The sequence below is a fragment of the Danio aesculapii genome, chromosome 10 (assembly GCF_903798145.1).
Source record: "Danio aesculapii chromosome 10, fDanAes4.1, whole genome shotgun sequence".
In the NCBI taxonomy this organism is placed as follows: domain Eukaryota; kingdom Metazoa; phylum Chordata; class Actinopteri; order Cypriniformes; family Danionidae; genus Danio; species Danio aesculapii.
In genome coordinates, this window is record NC_079444.1 from 19,746,682 (window position 1) to 19,763,777 (window position 17,096).

The 17,096-nt window shown below is 38.2% G+C and overlaps 1 protein-coding gene across 1 annotated transcript in view; it reads left to right on the plus strand.

Annotated features, from left to right (window-relative positions):
• The first annotated feature begins 6,175 nt into the window (after positions 1-6,175).
• gnaz (guanine nucleotide binding protein (G protein), alpha z polypeptide) overlaps positions 6,176-17,096 on the plus strand; it is a 93,083-nt gene continuing 82,162 nt past the window's right edge. Inside the window, exon 1 of the mRNA XM_056466593.1 lies at positions 6,176-6,763. The gene's annotated coding sequence lies outside the window, so the exon portion shown is untranslated. The remainder of the gene's footprint in view (positions 6,764-17,096) is intronic.

Below are 17,096 nucleotides of genomic sequence, written 5' to 3' on the forward strand. Positions count from 1 at the left end.
ATGGAAACACTATGGAAAGAAAAATAGACAAACACTATGGAAAGAAAAATAGATAGACAAACACTGTAGAAGATCCTGGTTGAATCAAGTCGTGAAGACGCTGTGATCTGAAGTGTGAGGGAAAGTTACTGTTACTTTCTCTACCCAAAGATGAGGTTGTGGGAGTCAGTGATTGAAGTTTATTTTTGCAAAAATACCTCAGCATTATCGCCCCAGCCTTGTGCTGTGTTCGCATACATTTTTCTGAGGAGTGCTTCAGCAATCTACACTCTTACAACGGGGGATTCGTCAGCCGTTTGTTAAAGTTAAGATCAGAAAAGACTACTGATGTATGGGACTTTGTCAGAGCTTGACAGGAACTTTACAGCACACAGTTCATGGATCAGTTTCTTCCTCCATTCACAAGCGTAAGTAACTTAAGTGCTATTAAAATGATTGCCTCCTTGTTTTCTTTAAACAAGTACTTGTACTGTATCTGGTTAACTCTTCTCATATCGCATTTAAAACCATGTTGAAAACGCATGCCACTTTGTTTACGGATTTAAACTCGCTTGTGAGCTCGTGATCCACAGCCGTTTGTTGTTGCCATGGCCACTGTTAGCTGTTCCTACACTCGTGTGGCGGTCGAGTTTTGGATTAATACTGAATGTGTAATTGTTTTTACTTATGCTTAGGAACAGAGCAATATGCTGGTGTTTAACTGCATTGGTTTAATGCACTCCTGCACACTACATACACTCTGCACTCTGACTACTTCAACAATGTTGATAAGCCGTGGAGGGTGTTTCTCTCTGTCTCATGCTGAACGCAGTCGACCTATCGCAGTAGACTGGGTCATCGGACCAATCCGCACAGATTAGCATCACGCTAAAGAGAAGTTTGGGAACAAATGAATCGCTGAACAAATCATATGGGAGTGTTAGGATAATTAAGTAAAAATAAATGTATATTATAAGACAATGAAAGTGTTTTTTTTTTACCTTGCATGCATATCAGCCTGTTGTTGGAGACCCCCCAAAACAAAATATGACCTTCTATAATGCATAATAAGGGTTCTTTAATATAATTCCAATCCATCAACCTTCCAGTCTATATGTTGACTTTTCCAGTGTCTTGAAAATGGCTAATCCATCAAAGCAAATATGTCACATCATTAGTTTTATTGTTACTATATATTGCACCTGCTAGTTTAATTTTACATTAATAATAGTTTGTAAAACATATTGAATAAGTTATAGGTTTTGAAACTAGAAAACAGATACTCCTCAATGTCGTCTTTTGCTTGCCTTGATCTGATAAGGGCGCTCATCAGCCTGAGGTCACGTCTTGCATCTGTGACATCTATTTCCCCCGAAAGCCTTTGAGCACGGCCCATGCATACAGCACAACAGCACAGGTTCATTAGGGTTGAGCTGTTGAAATGCATTGCAAGCTTTTGGTAACCGTTAAACATGTTGCAAGCAGCTGAACACATGGGTCATGAATAGCTCTAATTTAATAAAAAGCTGAACCAATCAGAACTGAACCATAATATCAGAGCAAAGATGCTAATTCTGAATTGCATCCCGGAGTGCATGAGCAGATTCGGCATGCGGTTTACTTTTGTATGTGATTGAAGAAAACACAATATGTGAACATGTATGCCTTGTGAGATCAGATGAAATGCCATATTCGAGCAAAAAGGAACATGAACTTATGTTACTGTACCTATTATGTGAGGCACAATCTGATACTGTTGTCTGACATGACGGTTCGTAAAGCGTTTTTCATGTGCCAGACTTTTTCTTTTGCCTGCTTGGACAGGCTGCTCATACATCACTCCTCCCACAGGAGAGCTGTTTATAGAAATGTACCGTCAATTCTCACCAAGAATGCAAGAATACATGTCCTACAACACATACTTTGATCACTAGAAAAAATTTCAGCTCCCTTTTGTTGTACCTCATGCCATCTAAGACACAGTGACACAAGGCTAATTTAAGCAGACCCTGTGGTGTGATCATTATGATTGCTCAGTTGCAATTTTAATCCCACACAAACTGATCATGGATCATGTGCTCGCTTTGTAAGACATTACCGCTGCGCCCCACCACCACTTTATGTTTATTGGACACACTGAGGGGTACAATAGCATTTGCTATTTACGAATTTACGTCATACCTCTTGCTCACGTCATCAATATTAGCAACATTAACGTGTTTGTAAAACATTGAAAGTTTAATTAAAACAGCATTGGAACTTAAAAATTAACTATTTTAATAATCGTTCTTTCTCTTGGTCTCAATATTTTCTATTTATTTTTCAGTTGATGCATACCTCTCAAAGAATGTAACTACACATCGCAACAACGCATAGAGCAAGCTCTATAATTGGTCAGATTGGTAGCGCTGACGAGTGTGGGTGGGACCGATAGTCGCTCAAACCCGATGGAGCGAGTGTTTACAAGTGTCGAGTCCCGTGAAGGAGATCCAGATGGAAACTGTTGTTTTGTGGTTACCTTGTGTTAACCTTGTTGCACATCCTGCCTCAAAATGAGCGAGTTAAAGCTACCTCTACATTAAGATAGCGTTAAACTCGACACAGATGAACATAAAAACCTCACTGCCAGCTAGCATTTCGGAAGTGTTATTGCAGAGCAACACAAAAAGTGCGCAGAAGTATTAATGCACGGCTATGCGCAAGGCATGCACCATGGGGACGCCGATCACTTGATGCAGAAGTATAAATCAGGCTTTAGTGATGTCACTGTGAGGGGTAGGATAGGGGGCGGGGTTAGGTGTATACATTACACAGCCACAGCTATATCACCCTGCAGCCCAAGACCAGTTACTCACTGACGCTAAGCAGGGCTGAGCCTGGTCAGTACCTGGATGGGAGACAACATGGGAAAACTAGGTTGCTGTTGAAAGTGGTGTTAGTTCCCATGTAAACGTGAAGAGGACACTATACTGTCAGTGGGTGTTGTCTTTCGGATAAGATGATAAATCGAGGTCCTGACTTTCTGTGGTCATTAAAAATTCCACTTCTTGTTAAAAGTAGGGGTGTAACCCTGGTGTCCTGGCCAAATTCCCTCTTGGCCCTTAACCAGCATGGACTCCTAATCATCCCCATCCACTGAATTGGCTCTATCACTTGTCACTCCACCTATAGCTGTTGTGTGGTGAGCGCACTGGCGCCGCTGTCCTGTGGCTGCCATCGCATCATCTAAGTGGATGCTGCACACTGGTGGTGGTGATGAGAGACCCCCCTCATGATTGTAAAGCGCTTTGCGTGTATAGCCATACACTATAAATGCACTATATAAATACACACATTAAATTACATTACATTAAAAAGCACACATGCAGTCTCAGCTTGCATGTGGAACCGGTCTGCAGCCCGACCCTTCGGGTTGATTTACAAATCAACAGCATTTTACTAACAGATTTCATAATACGTGTTTAAGAAAGTGTCGAATAAATGCACGAACAAAAACACAACAATGAGGGAGTATGTGGTAGGATTGTTGTGGGAATGGGAAACAACAGTGGCGACACACAGGATTCAACAATAAGGACTGCCCGATGGCCCGGGGTCAGCGTGAGAGACGCTCGGGACAGTAGACAAGATCGTTATTGGCCCGATTGGGCCAGCGCTGCTTTGTCATCAAAGTTTAATTTGCCTGCGACTATTTGTTAATTGCGTGCAAATACAGTCTTAGAATCGAGAAACAGTTTGTGCTTTTAAGCCTTTAAATGCCACCTTCTCTGTGAAGTCATAAACACCATATTGCTTTTAGGTTCCTCTTATCTGATTGGATGTTGTGGGCACGTTATTTTTTCTGTAGCAAAGAGACAGCAACATCAAATTATGAGGCTAAATGAAAACATCTGTTTCTAACAATTTGCACACAGACATTTAAGTGGGTACAACACAATAAAAAAATGAAGTGATGTTTTGCAGTTTGCCATCAGTTTGACAAGTCACCTTTTGATTTGCAATAAAATACCTGCACATTTTCCAATTGTCATTTTTGTTTACATAACACTTTGAATTTTGCTCATTATATATTTATTAACATTTTTTAAATATTTATTTTGACACATTATTTTAAACCTGGCTAAGAATTAGCTTTTAACTTTATTTTTTGGTGGGGCTAGTGAAAATTTTGGCGGGGCAAGTAAAAATCTGAACCGCTGGCGCAATCGTGCCAGTAGAAAAAATCCTTAGCATTGAATCCTGGACACATCATATACATTTAGCAAACTTTACACAGTCACCAGTACAGCCGCCGAGCCAGCGACACCATGTTGTTACTTTGTTAAAGGTAACGTTTACTATAAAGTGACAGCACCAAATACTGGCCTGGCATATGTAATACAGCATTTTTGGCTGTTTTCGAACATCATTTTGATAGTTGTTGTGTACCAAAAAACTTTTTTAAAACACAAGCGAAAACCTTTTTCATTTTAGCTACATCGTTTTCACGTAAATGTAGCTAAATTCAAAGTGTATATTGTAAGTTTAGCAGTGGCTTTTATCCAAAGCAGCTTACACATACACACCGTAAAACACACACTTGGAGCAGTGAGCTGTGGTATTGAAGGTGGAGGAGAGTGCTGGTTAGTACCTCCCTCACCTACAATCCCTGCCGGTGCCAGGACTCAAACCTGTGACCTTTGGATCACAAGTCCAACTCACTAACCACTAAACCATGGCTGCCTCATACAAGGAAGTCTTCTATACAAGGAAGTATTTTCAATACAGTGTGAAGAAAGAGGTCGGTGGCAGAATTTGATAAGATCAGGTGTCAGAGTTGGTTCATTAATCACCGCTGATGAACAGAGGAGCAATGGACAATCCAAGAGACAGAAACACCAACACATACAGTAGGTGGAGAATCTTGTTAGATTGTGTTATAAAATTAGAAAAGACTGTACATTTAAAGGTGACGACCACATCTTGTCACTTATCCAGTACCCTTCAAGACTTGTACCTTTTCTACCCTTAAAAGAGTACCCTTGAGGTAATAAAATGAGGGTTTAAAAGGTAAATAAGTCTAAGGCTGTGTCCGAAACCACATACTTCCATACTATACAGTACAAGCAGAGTAGTATGTCCGTATTCGTAGAATTCGAAAATCAGTATGCGAGAAGTACCTGATGACTTACTACTTCCGGCAAGATTCTGAAGTGCGCATCCCATGCACGTTGCGCTATCCCATGATGCCCCACGAGAGAATTCCTGAATGGAAGTGAAGTGACGCAACTGACGCAGGTAAGTCTCGTGACCATAACAAAATGGTGGATGTAGTACGTCCGAATTCCATTCATACTTCTTACATTCATAAGGAACGTCATATAGAATGTACTTTTCTAACAGCCGAGTAGTACGTTTAAAATCAAATGTACCTACTGTTGCGACCTACGGTTTCGGACGCAGCCTAAGACTTAACCTTAACAGCCTAAGACCTAAGGCAGTTAAACAAGCAATCCTTTTTTTTTACAACAAACTATCAAAAAATTCTACATACAAGGATGCATTATCAGAAAACAATTGATATAAAAGCAGTATCGCCCAGGACCTTTTCAAAAGGCACACCTTTGTACCTTTTCAACCCCTAAAGGGTGCACATTGTTGCTTGTATATTAGAAATTTAAGTCGTATGACCTAAATGGTACATATTAGCAGCTTATGACAAGCTAATGCCCTGGTGCTAGTCTTTGTATCTTTTTTGCTAAGAGTGCTGACTGCTTCTTTCTGTTCCCTACACCTTCTTGAATGTCTAGGGCAACAAAACGAGTATATGTCAGCATCCGTGAAGTGTTGTTTGGGATGCACGGCGCAAACGCACTGGATGTGGTCCTCAGCTGCCTGGGGAGAGGCAGAATCTTGTGGCCTCAACAGAGGGGTGGGAGGGGGAGCGTGGTCCAATCACCCATGAGCCACTGCTGGATATTTTATTTGTCAGCACATCTATCTGTACAAGCGGGGGACCAATGGCTGCAGAGGAAGTGGTCCTTCTGTCACAGAAACAGTTGGCACAGAAGCAACATATTACAGCATTATCCAACCCCCTCCTGGTCTCTTGCCGTCATCTCCTCCCTCCCCTTCAACTCCCTCCTTTATCTCTTGCTCTGTATCGTTTTCCTGCGAGCTCTTTCAGCCATCAATGAAATTGCAACCAACCCTGCTGTTGACCGACTCTTGCAGCTGGCTAAGCGAACCAGCAGGGCTTCAGAACATCTGCCATATCACACATTCACAGAGTGAGCACTATTATTCTCCATTCAAACCCATTGTTCTTTGCAATACGGCTTGTATTTTCTCCTCCAGAAATCTCTCGGTGCCTTGTTCTGCTTTCTCTTTTTCCTCAGGATTTAATCCTACTAGCTGTTTTCCCCTCTCTTCTCCTCTATCCCCACTGACTCCTCCCTCCCTTGCTCTCATACTCACGAACGAACACACTTGAACACAAGCACACATACATACACACGCACACACACACACACACACACACCCTCCTCCCCCATCGCTGCAGTGTCTCTTAACTGCCTTGGAGCTAACAAGAGGGTAAATAGCACACCGACAATTATTAGAGAAGGAGAGAGCACAACACAGAGAAAGAGTGGCAGTGAATGAGTGCATGTGTGCGAGGAGATTCAGGCGGATCTGAGGATGTTGGCGATTCGGGACTAAGGGGACGGATCGCGCGCTCCCTCTGCCTCCCAAGTGAATGTTTGTCTGCAGTGTTGCTGGTGAATGGACGGCAAGCAGTGAAACGGTAAGGAAAGCTTGTCCTTTTTTTCTTCTACCTACACACCCTTAATTCCTGTTGCTACATCAAGGCTTGCTTCCCTGGTTGTGTCCTTGGCTTTGTTTTTGGCTCGGGAAGGTGAATGTGAGCATGTTTAGCACCTCAGGCAGCGGAACGGTATTTTCCTCCATCTCGGTTAGGTGATGCTCAGGGAGGATGCTAAAGCAGATCTCCTGAGCCTTGGATTGGCTAACGGGCGTATGTTTGTTTGAAGACTGCACACATATGGATCCTTGACTATGTACCGTATCTTGTGCAATGTTAAATGATCGTATTTTATCTCGAACACATCACTAGGTGTAGTGTGTTCATGCCACGCTCTGCTGGCTGGTGAATATGGAAGGAGCTGAATAAGGTGCACACCCCATAGAGCGACAGGGTTGCTGTTTCTGCTGGCAGTGAACTGAAAACCCCATGTCGATATTCTCCTTTCGGCCATACTCCTGCTGATCTTTGACTCCCACTGCTCCACGTTAACCAACGACGCCTTCGATCCCTATTGATTTCTGTCGACGTGTTGACCTGAACGTTTCTGCAACCCAGAGGCGTGTTCGCGGTTCCCCTGTAGGCAGGCCCCCTTTGCCCAGTAAGTGTCATTTTAAGCATTTTTGCCCTATCTAAAATTCCTGGGATTGTTATTAGGGCAGTGGAGGGCGGTGTAGCCTGGTGACAGGGTTGTGCTTGCATGTGTGCGAAGGAACCTGCACAGGGAGGGGTTACGTGGCTGAGGTGGGGGTCTAATGGTGGAGAGATAGTAGGGGCAGAGGGGCGGAGGTTGATGCAGTACAATGAACTAAAGAAGAGAGAAAGATAAAATATATCCAAGAACCTGTTAAAAGCAAGGAAAAGGATGCAAGGTAAGGCCCATTACAAAAAAAATCTTAAAGCCTCGACTGTTTCTCTTATCTATCAATGAGATTAAAGTGTAAGCAATTCAGGATAGTAGTAGAATAGTAGAAATACAGTAGAATTAGCTTCTTTTGCATGATTCTCAACAGTATGTTACACTGTGCTCCAATTTCCTTGACTAAGTCAGAGTTTCATAAACTTAGTGATTCTATTCTCATTTTTATAATTAAAACATTGGTCATCTGTGTTGATGTAAATGTTTTTACATTTGTCTACTTATTTGAGGTCTTAACAGTAAATCTTTCAAAATTAATTTACAAAAGTAGTAGAGGAACTATTGGGTTTTCCAAAAGAAGCTTTCAATGACTAGAACTCTTTTTGTTTAGTTAGTATTAGAACATTTTAACAGTGGTGTAAAGTAACAAATTACAAATACTCAATCTACTGTAATTGAGTAGTTTTCCTGAGTAATTGTAATTTACTAAGTAGTTTTAAAAACTTGTACTTTTATTTTCCTCTGAGTACATTTTTAGTGCAGTATTGGTACTTTTACTCCACTCTTTCCTTCAGTCTGCAGTAACTACTTTATTTTTTTCTTGTCTATGGAGATTAGAAAAATCAGTCCTGTGATTCCTGTCCAATAGAAGACATAAGAGACATAGGTGATTTATAATTGCAGCAAACTGTTTGGAAGCAATAAAAGAGTCCAAGAAGATGTCCAAAATCTTTACACGCATTGACCTAGAGACTGATGAGAAGATGACGGATGTTTACTGTATGATGACGGAAATGGCCTTAAACACCCAGCAGGCACAAGATGTCAACATGACGTCAGATTGATGTTGTACCCCAACATCGTGGGGACGTTGCATTTTGTTTGGAAATGAAAATCGGATTGACGTCAGAACTCAACTTCAGCCCTACGTCAATGTCAAACGTCCAACCTAAAATCAACGTCTAATGATGTTACAGCTTGACGTTGTGTGGACATTACCACTATGATGTCTATCAGATGTTGGAATTCGGTTGCCATACCTGATGAATAAATGTCAGTATTCGACATCAATGAGACGTTGGTTAAAGATGTTGGCTCAACTTTGGATTTTGGTCACTTTCCAAAACAACTTAAAATCAACCAAATATCGACATCATTTGACGTCCTTATTGGACATCAAAATAACGTTGTCCTTAGATGCTGACTAGAAATTGAATTATGGTCAACTGACATCACGACCTAAATCTAACCTAATATTACGTCTTATGACGTTGTGTGCCGGCTGGGCAATAACTAAATGCACTACAGAATGTTACGTTTACACACATCCACAAATTACATGTAAATCAGCTTTTTAGAGCATAATGCTCACTACTCACTACTCTTGAGTACTTTTAAAAGGTTTACTTTTTACTCATACATTGAGTAATATTTACAACAGATACTCAAGTATGATTTTTCAGTACTCTTTCCATCTCTGCATTTTAATTACCTGAAGTACCCATTTTATCCACTGTAAAGAACCCTTTGTGCGATGCAAAGATTAATGAAAGCACAGATGCCAACAATTTTAAGGAGCATATTTTTGTTTCTCTGAAGGAATTTTAAGAGAGACGTCAGAGACAAAGTCGATACTTAAATGAACATAGCAGAGAACTCACAAGCTATAACAGAGCAACCATTGAGCAGTATAATTTTCCTCTGGGAGGTTTGGCAGCTAAGTTCACTTCATTACAGCATAACAGTGCCGATGTTGCTCAATAGAGGACTAATACAGTAAAGATGCCGTGGTACTGTCAAATACAGGAAAGCACAGACTATGCAAAGATGAACAGATACTGTCAGTGCTCCCCCCCTTTACAAACCACAAACTGACCAAACTGCAGAATGGTTGTGCAACATCAGCTAAGTACCAGTTAATATTTGTACATCCTGTGCTGTCGTCTGATATTATGGCTGTTAAGGGAGGCTTACCCTCATTTTGATATTGCTCCTCATTTGGTTATAAGGCCACAAGGATAACCATGGATGTCAAAACACAGGCATCATTGTCAGCAATATTCAAATACTAGAAAAAAAATGATCACAATGAAAGCTCAGGCTCAAATAATGATTGTTAAAAATAAACTTCACAGCTTAACTCGCTGCGCTTTCATTTCCAGGTAGCTCATTTAACTGCAAACTGAAATTGTGGCGTAAACAAAACCGTCAAAAGCACCGAACGGCGGATTGTTATGCATTTGGGTCATGTTTTAAAAATACCTGAGCTTGCTGCTCTAATAGCAAAGCATGCATGTAAATGGAGTTTAATTTCGATTTGACAGAAGAAAGTCATTACGTTCAGTATGCTTCTTTCAATATATTGAGTTGGTTAAGATGAACTACAGTGTTTATGTAGATTAAATAATTATGTCGATGTTACTTGGGGGGGAAAAGGGTATATGTGAAAATAATAGGGAGAGGGATTTCAGTCATAATTCAGCTTTGATAGAAACATTCTTGAGACAGATATGCCAAAATATATCCATGCTAGTTTCAGAGTGAATGCTTGAATGATCATAACTGTGTTTTTGGCACAACAATAGTGGTTTGGCAAAAGACCTCGCTGGTGACCTTACGTGCACTGATAGCCAGCTGTTCATTAATGCTCAGGACAAATCACACATCTGCCATTGAGGATACAGTTTCCAAAGGGTACAGCTTATTAGAACAATAATTAGTTTTATTTATCATTCATGGCCTACTGGTTATTCCTGACTGTTTTGCCACAAAATGTGACATTTTTAAATGTCAAAGCATAGAAGTAACACTTACAGAATTCAATGGTTTGACACTGCAATGCTAGCTCAACTAATGGCAATAGTTTGGGATAGGTGGGTGGATGGGGGATCGGGTGGGGTCATTATTTGGTGCAACTAATGGCACAAAAAAGTTTTTATTTGTATTCTTTACACACAGGGAAAAAATACAAGGTTGTGCTATCTTACATAGCAACACTGGCTCAAACAAAGGTGTCAGTTTTGGACAAGGCTATCTTTATGTCTAACCAATGGTAGATGGAGAAGGCAATTGAAAAATAGCCATTATTTGGTGACACCATTGCACTATTTTTGTAGGGATGTCCCGATCAGGTTTTTTTTGCCTCAAGTCCTAGTCATTTGATTTTGAGTATCTACCGATACCCGATCAGATACATAATACATATTATGCATATTTTTACAATATACATATTTTATAATACATTAAAAAATAAAGAAGAGTGAAGAAACAGATCCAGGATGCTCCTTATTTTTTATTTAATTTAATTCGCCTTACTTTAACATTCAACAACTCTGTTAACAAACAGAGCACTTCTGTGAGGTAGCTTGAACAATCAAGTAATAAATAACATCAATTCTTCACTTTTGGACTTTAAAGCATATAAAACATTATAAAAATCTAATATAAAAACAAATAGCACCTCAACTTAAAATACCTAGCAGGCAATCCCCAGTTTAGATTTCTCAAAGTTTGCTATGGCAATGTTGTCGCCATCAACTTTATAATACCTCCAGACAACAAGCTGCTTTTTAGCATTTAACCAATAGCGTCTCTGCGACAAAGTGGTGTCATGCCACACGCATTGCTGTTTCTGTGTGAAGTCAAGAAAGAGGTGGAACTCTGTGTCACCGCATAACTATAGATGTGTTAAAAAAAACTGAGAACATTCGAGACCTGTTTGGGAGGTAAAGTCCGATTCCGATCGAGTCTGAAAATACATGATCTGGCCCGATTTCCAATCACGTGATTGGATTTGGACATCCCTATATTTTTGTGTACATACGCACCAAAAATATATTAAACTTGTCAGTAGTGTTTTTGAAAAAATAAATAAGACCGTTTTTAATTTTGCACACAGTTACAATGAATCAGGGTCTAGTTAAGAATTATTTAATAAACTGAAAAGATTGAACTTAAATGTATAGTTGACTCAACTCAAAATTCTGTCATTTACTTATTTTTATTATTACATATTTTTATCACATTTTGATTTAGTTAAACGCCAAAGAAGATCATTTGAAGAAAGCTGGAAACTTGTAGCCATTGACTTCTATAGTATTTGTTTTTCCTACTATGATTACAGGTTTTCAGCTTTGTTTATTTATGTTTGTATTGCTTTCAGCAGAATGAATAAAGAATAACCACTTCAATGTCAGTAAACAGTGTGTAAACGTACAGATTTGGGTGACCGATCCCTTTAACAAAACCAGAAGAGGACCAACAGAAACAACTTTTTAATAATTTGGGCATCTGTTCAATACTCGTACTTGAGATAACTAATACAGTGCACTGCACCAATCATACGAGCCACTTTCTGGGTGTGTTAACGCTTGACACCTTAAACAAACAGAGGTACTTGCAAATGAAAACTGCTGTGGTTTGAATCAAATATTAATGTGACACAGACCAAAGACATGAACAACAAACCAAAACACGGCATGATGTCACAAGAAGAGACCATAAAGAGGACTCTCTGAAACGCCTCCTCTTGAAGCAGATCTTCATTGGGGTGTGTGACGGACACTGTGAACAGCGTGACGAACAGTGTGAACATTAAGCAAACCATGACCAAACGCATCAGATGAACCAACAAACCAAAGTGTGAACAAGCACTCATTTCACCTTTATGGTGCTTTTACATCCTTTTTAATGCTTCCGTTTGCATTCATTGAAAGAAAATGATCGTCCATTTCAAGGAAAACATGTGACTTGCAAATTATTTTGAACAATATTTCCTTTTCGTGTTCCATAAAATTGATACAGATTCAGAACTGCATGAAAGTTCTGATTAATCGTTGGGGTCCTACATATGACAAACAGCATGCTCTCGTTCTAGCTGAAGTTTCCCTTTAAATGATATCATATTGAAAAAATGCAGCATGCGTATTGTGCAAGACTTGTCTTCTGACATAGATTGGCTGGAATTAGAGTAGTGGGTGAAGTGGACTGAAAGGGCTTTTCTCAGTGAGAGCATGGAAAATCCAACACTCTGACAAGTTTGGGGTCAGGAGGTGACCAGGCCCTTGTTTTATGGAAACACATGTGAGAGAGGCCCTTTGTTGAATTCAAACAAGTCATTAGCTATAATCAAGTGGTTTGTTAAGAAGAAACACTGCGGTATTCTATATGATACAAGTCACATTCAAGTCTTAAGTTGGTTCTGTTAAAGTTTAAAGATGTGTGAGAGGATTTAAGGCAAAAGCAGAAGCTTATGCTAGAACAGCCTGGGAAGAGAGTTGCTGTTGAATGTTGCCCATAGTGTTGCCGTAAGTGGAATAGGCCTGACCTCATGTTACTGTGAACTAAACAAACAGGCCCTTTTTCAAATCTGAACACTTGGCAATGACATTCCATCTGAACAAGCCCTTCAAAGATCATACATGCATGCATAAAACACATAACACACTTGTTTAGATTTTTACATTTTTAAAAAGAAGTGCTGAGGAATATCACAACAGGCAGCTCCACAGAGAAATTGATTTACAAAATTAATGTCAAACCTTAAAAAAAGAGCTAATGTGAGCTCTGAGGTAGATAATCAGTTGTATATGTTTGTGCTGAACTCATTTGTTTCAAATTATTTCAATTATTTTTAAAACCCACACGCTTATTAGCAGATTTTTATGCAGAAAACTACATTACCCATGATCCTGTACAGATGATCAGACAGTTAGAACAATGCTAAATATGCCAAAAGAGACCTTTAGCTCTGCTCACTACAAATTATAAGTCAGTCAACCTAATCTAATAGGTTCAAAATACTTAAATATTTGTATATAATAGGGAGGCACGGAAATGAAAATTCAGAGGTGAAAATGAAACTGAAAATTTTAGACGCGCTTGGCCCAGAACCAAAAATACTTTATAATAATTATTTAATATTTGTATAATATAGTATAATATTGTATAATATAGTATATTTAATATAGTATAAACTAATTTTATTAGGTTTTTAAAATTCAACCCAAGAACTTAAATTATACATGAGTGGAATATCAACCGACTGGAATATTGAGCTATTTTAAATACTAGCCCCTACCCCTGATTAATAAAGGGATTAAGCCAAAAGAAAAAATGAATGAATGAAAACAGAAAATTCTAGAAGCACTTGGCCCAGAACCAAAAATGTTTAATAATAATTATTTAATATTTAATTAAATAGTATAAAATTATATTAGGTTTTTAAAATTCAACACAAGAACTTAAATTATACTATTTTAAAAGAACACAAGCCAATAAATAACCACATTTTATTAACAGTGAATTAGTGGAGAGGCGTAATTTTACCAGCGTTGCCATGACAGCACAGTAGCGCAGTTACAGGAACAAGTCTACACACAGAGAAATGTCCTGTTGGCATGTTATTTGAGGGGATTTTGCTTCTCTGGTGAGCATGTACAAGTTCATGCGTGGATAAATACATGAGTGAACTATCAACCGATTGGAATATTGAGCTATTTTGTGTACTAGCTAGCTATTTGCATGCTAGTCGACAATGAACTCTTCTGTTCTTGCGCTCCTGTTGAAATAAAAGTGTCTTTTTTGACTCATATTTTCATCCAATTTTCTCTGTTGGCCCAAAAACTGAGTAATTTTCAGACAATAATTATCTGCAGCCAAAAATTTTAAGCATTCCTAGTATTTAATGCATATTTTCAATCCATATTTTATTATAGATACAAAGAAATGACACTTGATTCATATTTTCTGTTGTTTTTAATTTAACAATGTCCTTCGCAGTGCATCATGGTAGTTAAATATAGTTAAAAGCCATTGTCTGTTTTTCATATACTTCTTTGCTTCAAATCAAGGTTTGTAATATTATTCTCTTTATGGTTAATGATTTATAACAATGTAGACTTTGAATGTAGACTTGTCTAAAACCCCTATCAGAAAAAAAAAATTATTGGAAAAATGCTTGGCAGATCCAGTGCCATTGAAAAAGTGGGCGGTCATCGCTGTAGTGTTGCTAAAGCCTGCAGTTAGCCGGTTGCTACTGCTAATAGTTATTAAGATGTTCCAGCTGTTTACTGCCACAAGTCAAAAAAACCTGTAAGTGTATCATCTTTATCTGTTTGCTTATTCTGCCTTTATTCGTATTCATTTACAAAGCAAAACCATGTAGAGTAAAAGCAGTGTTGTCATGACATCAGCAGGGTGAAATGGATCCGACTGTTAATTCTGTAGTGCAGATCACATTTCTCCTGATGGCTGGACTCAGCAATGGCGTTTGTGTACAGTCGTTGTTATCAGCAGTTTGTTCCACTGTGCAGTTTTGCATAAAACACTGAAAGCCCTCCTGATACTGTGCGGAAGTGTAAAGAAGGAAGTAGGTCGCAGAACTGAAATTAAAGTGTATTTGGCTTCATAAGGAACCATGTTATCTTAGAGTCTATTTTCAGTAGTTAGAATTGTTTGGTTTTATTTTTATGTATAAGAATATGAACAGGAACCACAAATGAGAATAACTTCACATGCATTTGTTAATGTTAGTTAATAAGGTCATATTTACTAATACATAAATAAAATCAGATTTTTTTCAATTAGAATTGTGTAACAAGGCAGAGTGAACTGTTATATTTATATTAACATTAACTTTAATAGCATTAAAAACATTCATAAACAGTAATAAATGTATTGCTTCTCAATTAATGTTGTTAATACATGTTGACTAATGAGACCTTGTTGTATTATCTGTGTATTTTATTTGTAAAATTTTTAGTGTATTAATTTTTTGGAATTTAAAAAAGTGTGAGAACAATGGAATGAAGGAATGAATGAATGAATGAATGAATTAATTAATTATAGAAAAAAAAATATCGAAAAAAATAGCTTAAAGGAGCTAATGATTTTGACATCTATCCATCCATCCATCCATCCATCCATCCATCCATCCATCCATCCATCCATCCATCCATACATACATACATACATACATACATACATACATACATACATACATACATACATACATACATACATATATATATATATATATATATATATATATATATATATATATATATATATATATATATTGTTTATGCACTCATTTCATGTTAGAAACTACATAATATTTGTATTTATTTTAAAAAATAGTTTGGCACACTGCAATTGTTTAAATGAACAGTATTATTATTGTTGTTACAACATACCTCAGATTACATTGGTGATTGGTTAATTAACCTCTAAATGTGCAAATCTAAATATGTTGTCATACTTTTCCACCTCTTTAGAAAAATCTTCATTTGTAGACATGCAGTAATTGTTTAAGTCTCTGAATCCAATGAGCCACCTTTGGAGAACCTTCTTCCATCCAATATACTGTGATAATTTTTTAAAACATTTTTTAAAATGTTTCACCATTAAAAATGATTAAGGATATAAGGAATATATATATGGAAATCTATAATAATAAAAATTATATAAATATATATACGAGCAATATCACATGAGTAGCAAAGCGATGTGGCTGTATATCAGCACTGGTGGAAGGCGTGCGTTGGATCAAGGCCCCAGGCAGAGTGCCTTAGTATCCCACCTGTGATGATATTCAGCCACATCACACTGCTACTCATGTCATATTGCGTTTACAGTTCGACTGCATAATCATGTGTATAAAAAAGAAAATCAAACACGGAGAGTCTCAAAACCCTTTTGTAAGAGGAACTACTTTCTTCCGCCATTCCTTCACATCTGCAGCTGACGTCAGAACAGCAGAAACCGTTGCTCATTCACTAACGTCACTTTAGAGCTAGTGTTTGAATGATTCTCTAGCGTAATGCCTAAAGTCATTATAAAACAGGTGATTTTGCTCACATTTTAAGATTTTAAGGTTAAACGGCATGAAATGCCATCAGCCTACAGAGATTCCCCAGTATTTCTCTGTTGCAATCGGGAGATCATAAATACAGCACTACAACATACAAAAGAGAGAGATCGTCTTAGAAAGTCATTAACTTGCGTAATATTGATTTGATCAGCTGAAGTTTGTAGTTTTCAGCTGTTTTCTCTTTGGGCTTATTATGGGGTCTCTGTCTCCATCTTGAGAATGGACATCATCAACCGTCTTTGCTCAAAGATAGGCTAATGGCCGCTGACACGCTGTCTCTCAGAAATGATAAACATTTAAAACAGGCATTATCCTTATAAATAAACGGCATAGTTCTAATCTAAACAACTACATTCTCACATAAAAAAGCCTCAAAGGTTCATTATGTTGTCCAACAGCAGCAATGTTTGTCAAGCTGTAGCATGTCCTCTGCTTGTTGCTGAATGTGGGGGAAGTAATACACAAATGTGAAGGGTTAAGAGGCTGGACGAATGCTGTTACTTGCAGAATCCTAAAAAACTAGGCCTTAATAAAACAATGTAAATCTATAATAATAAAAAGGATATATGGAGAGAGACAAAAGA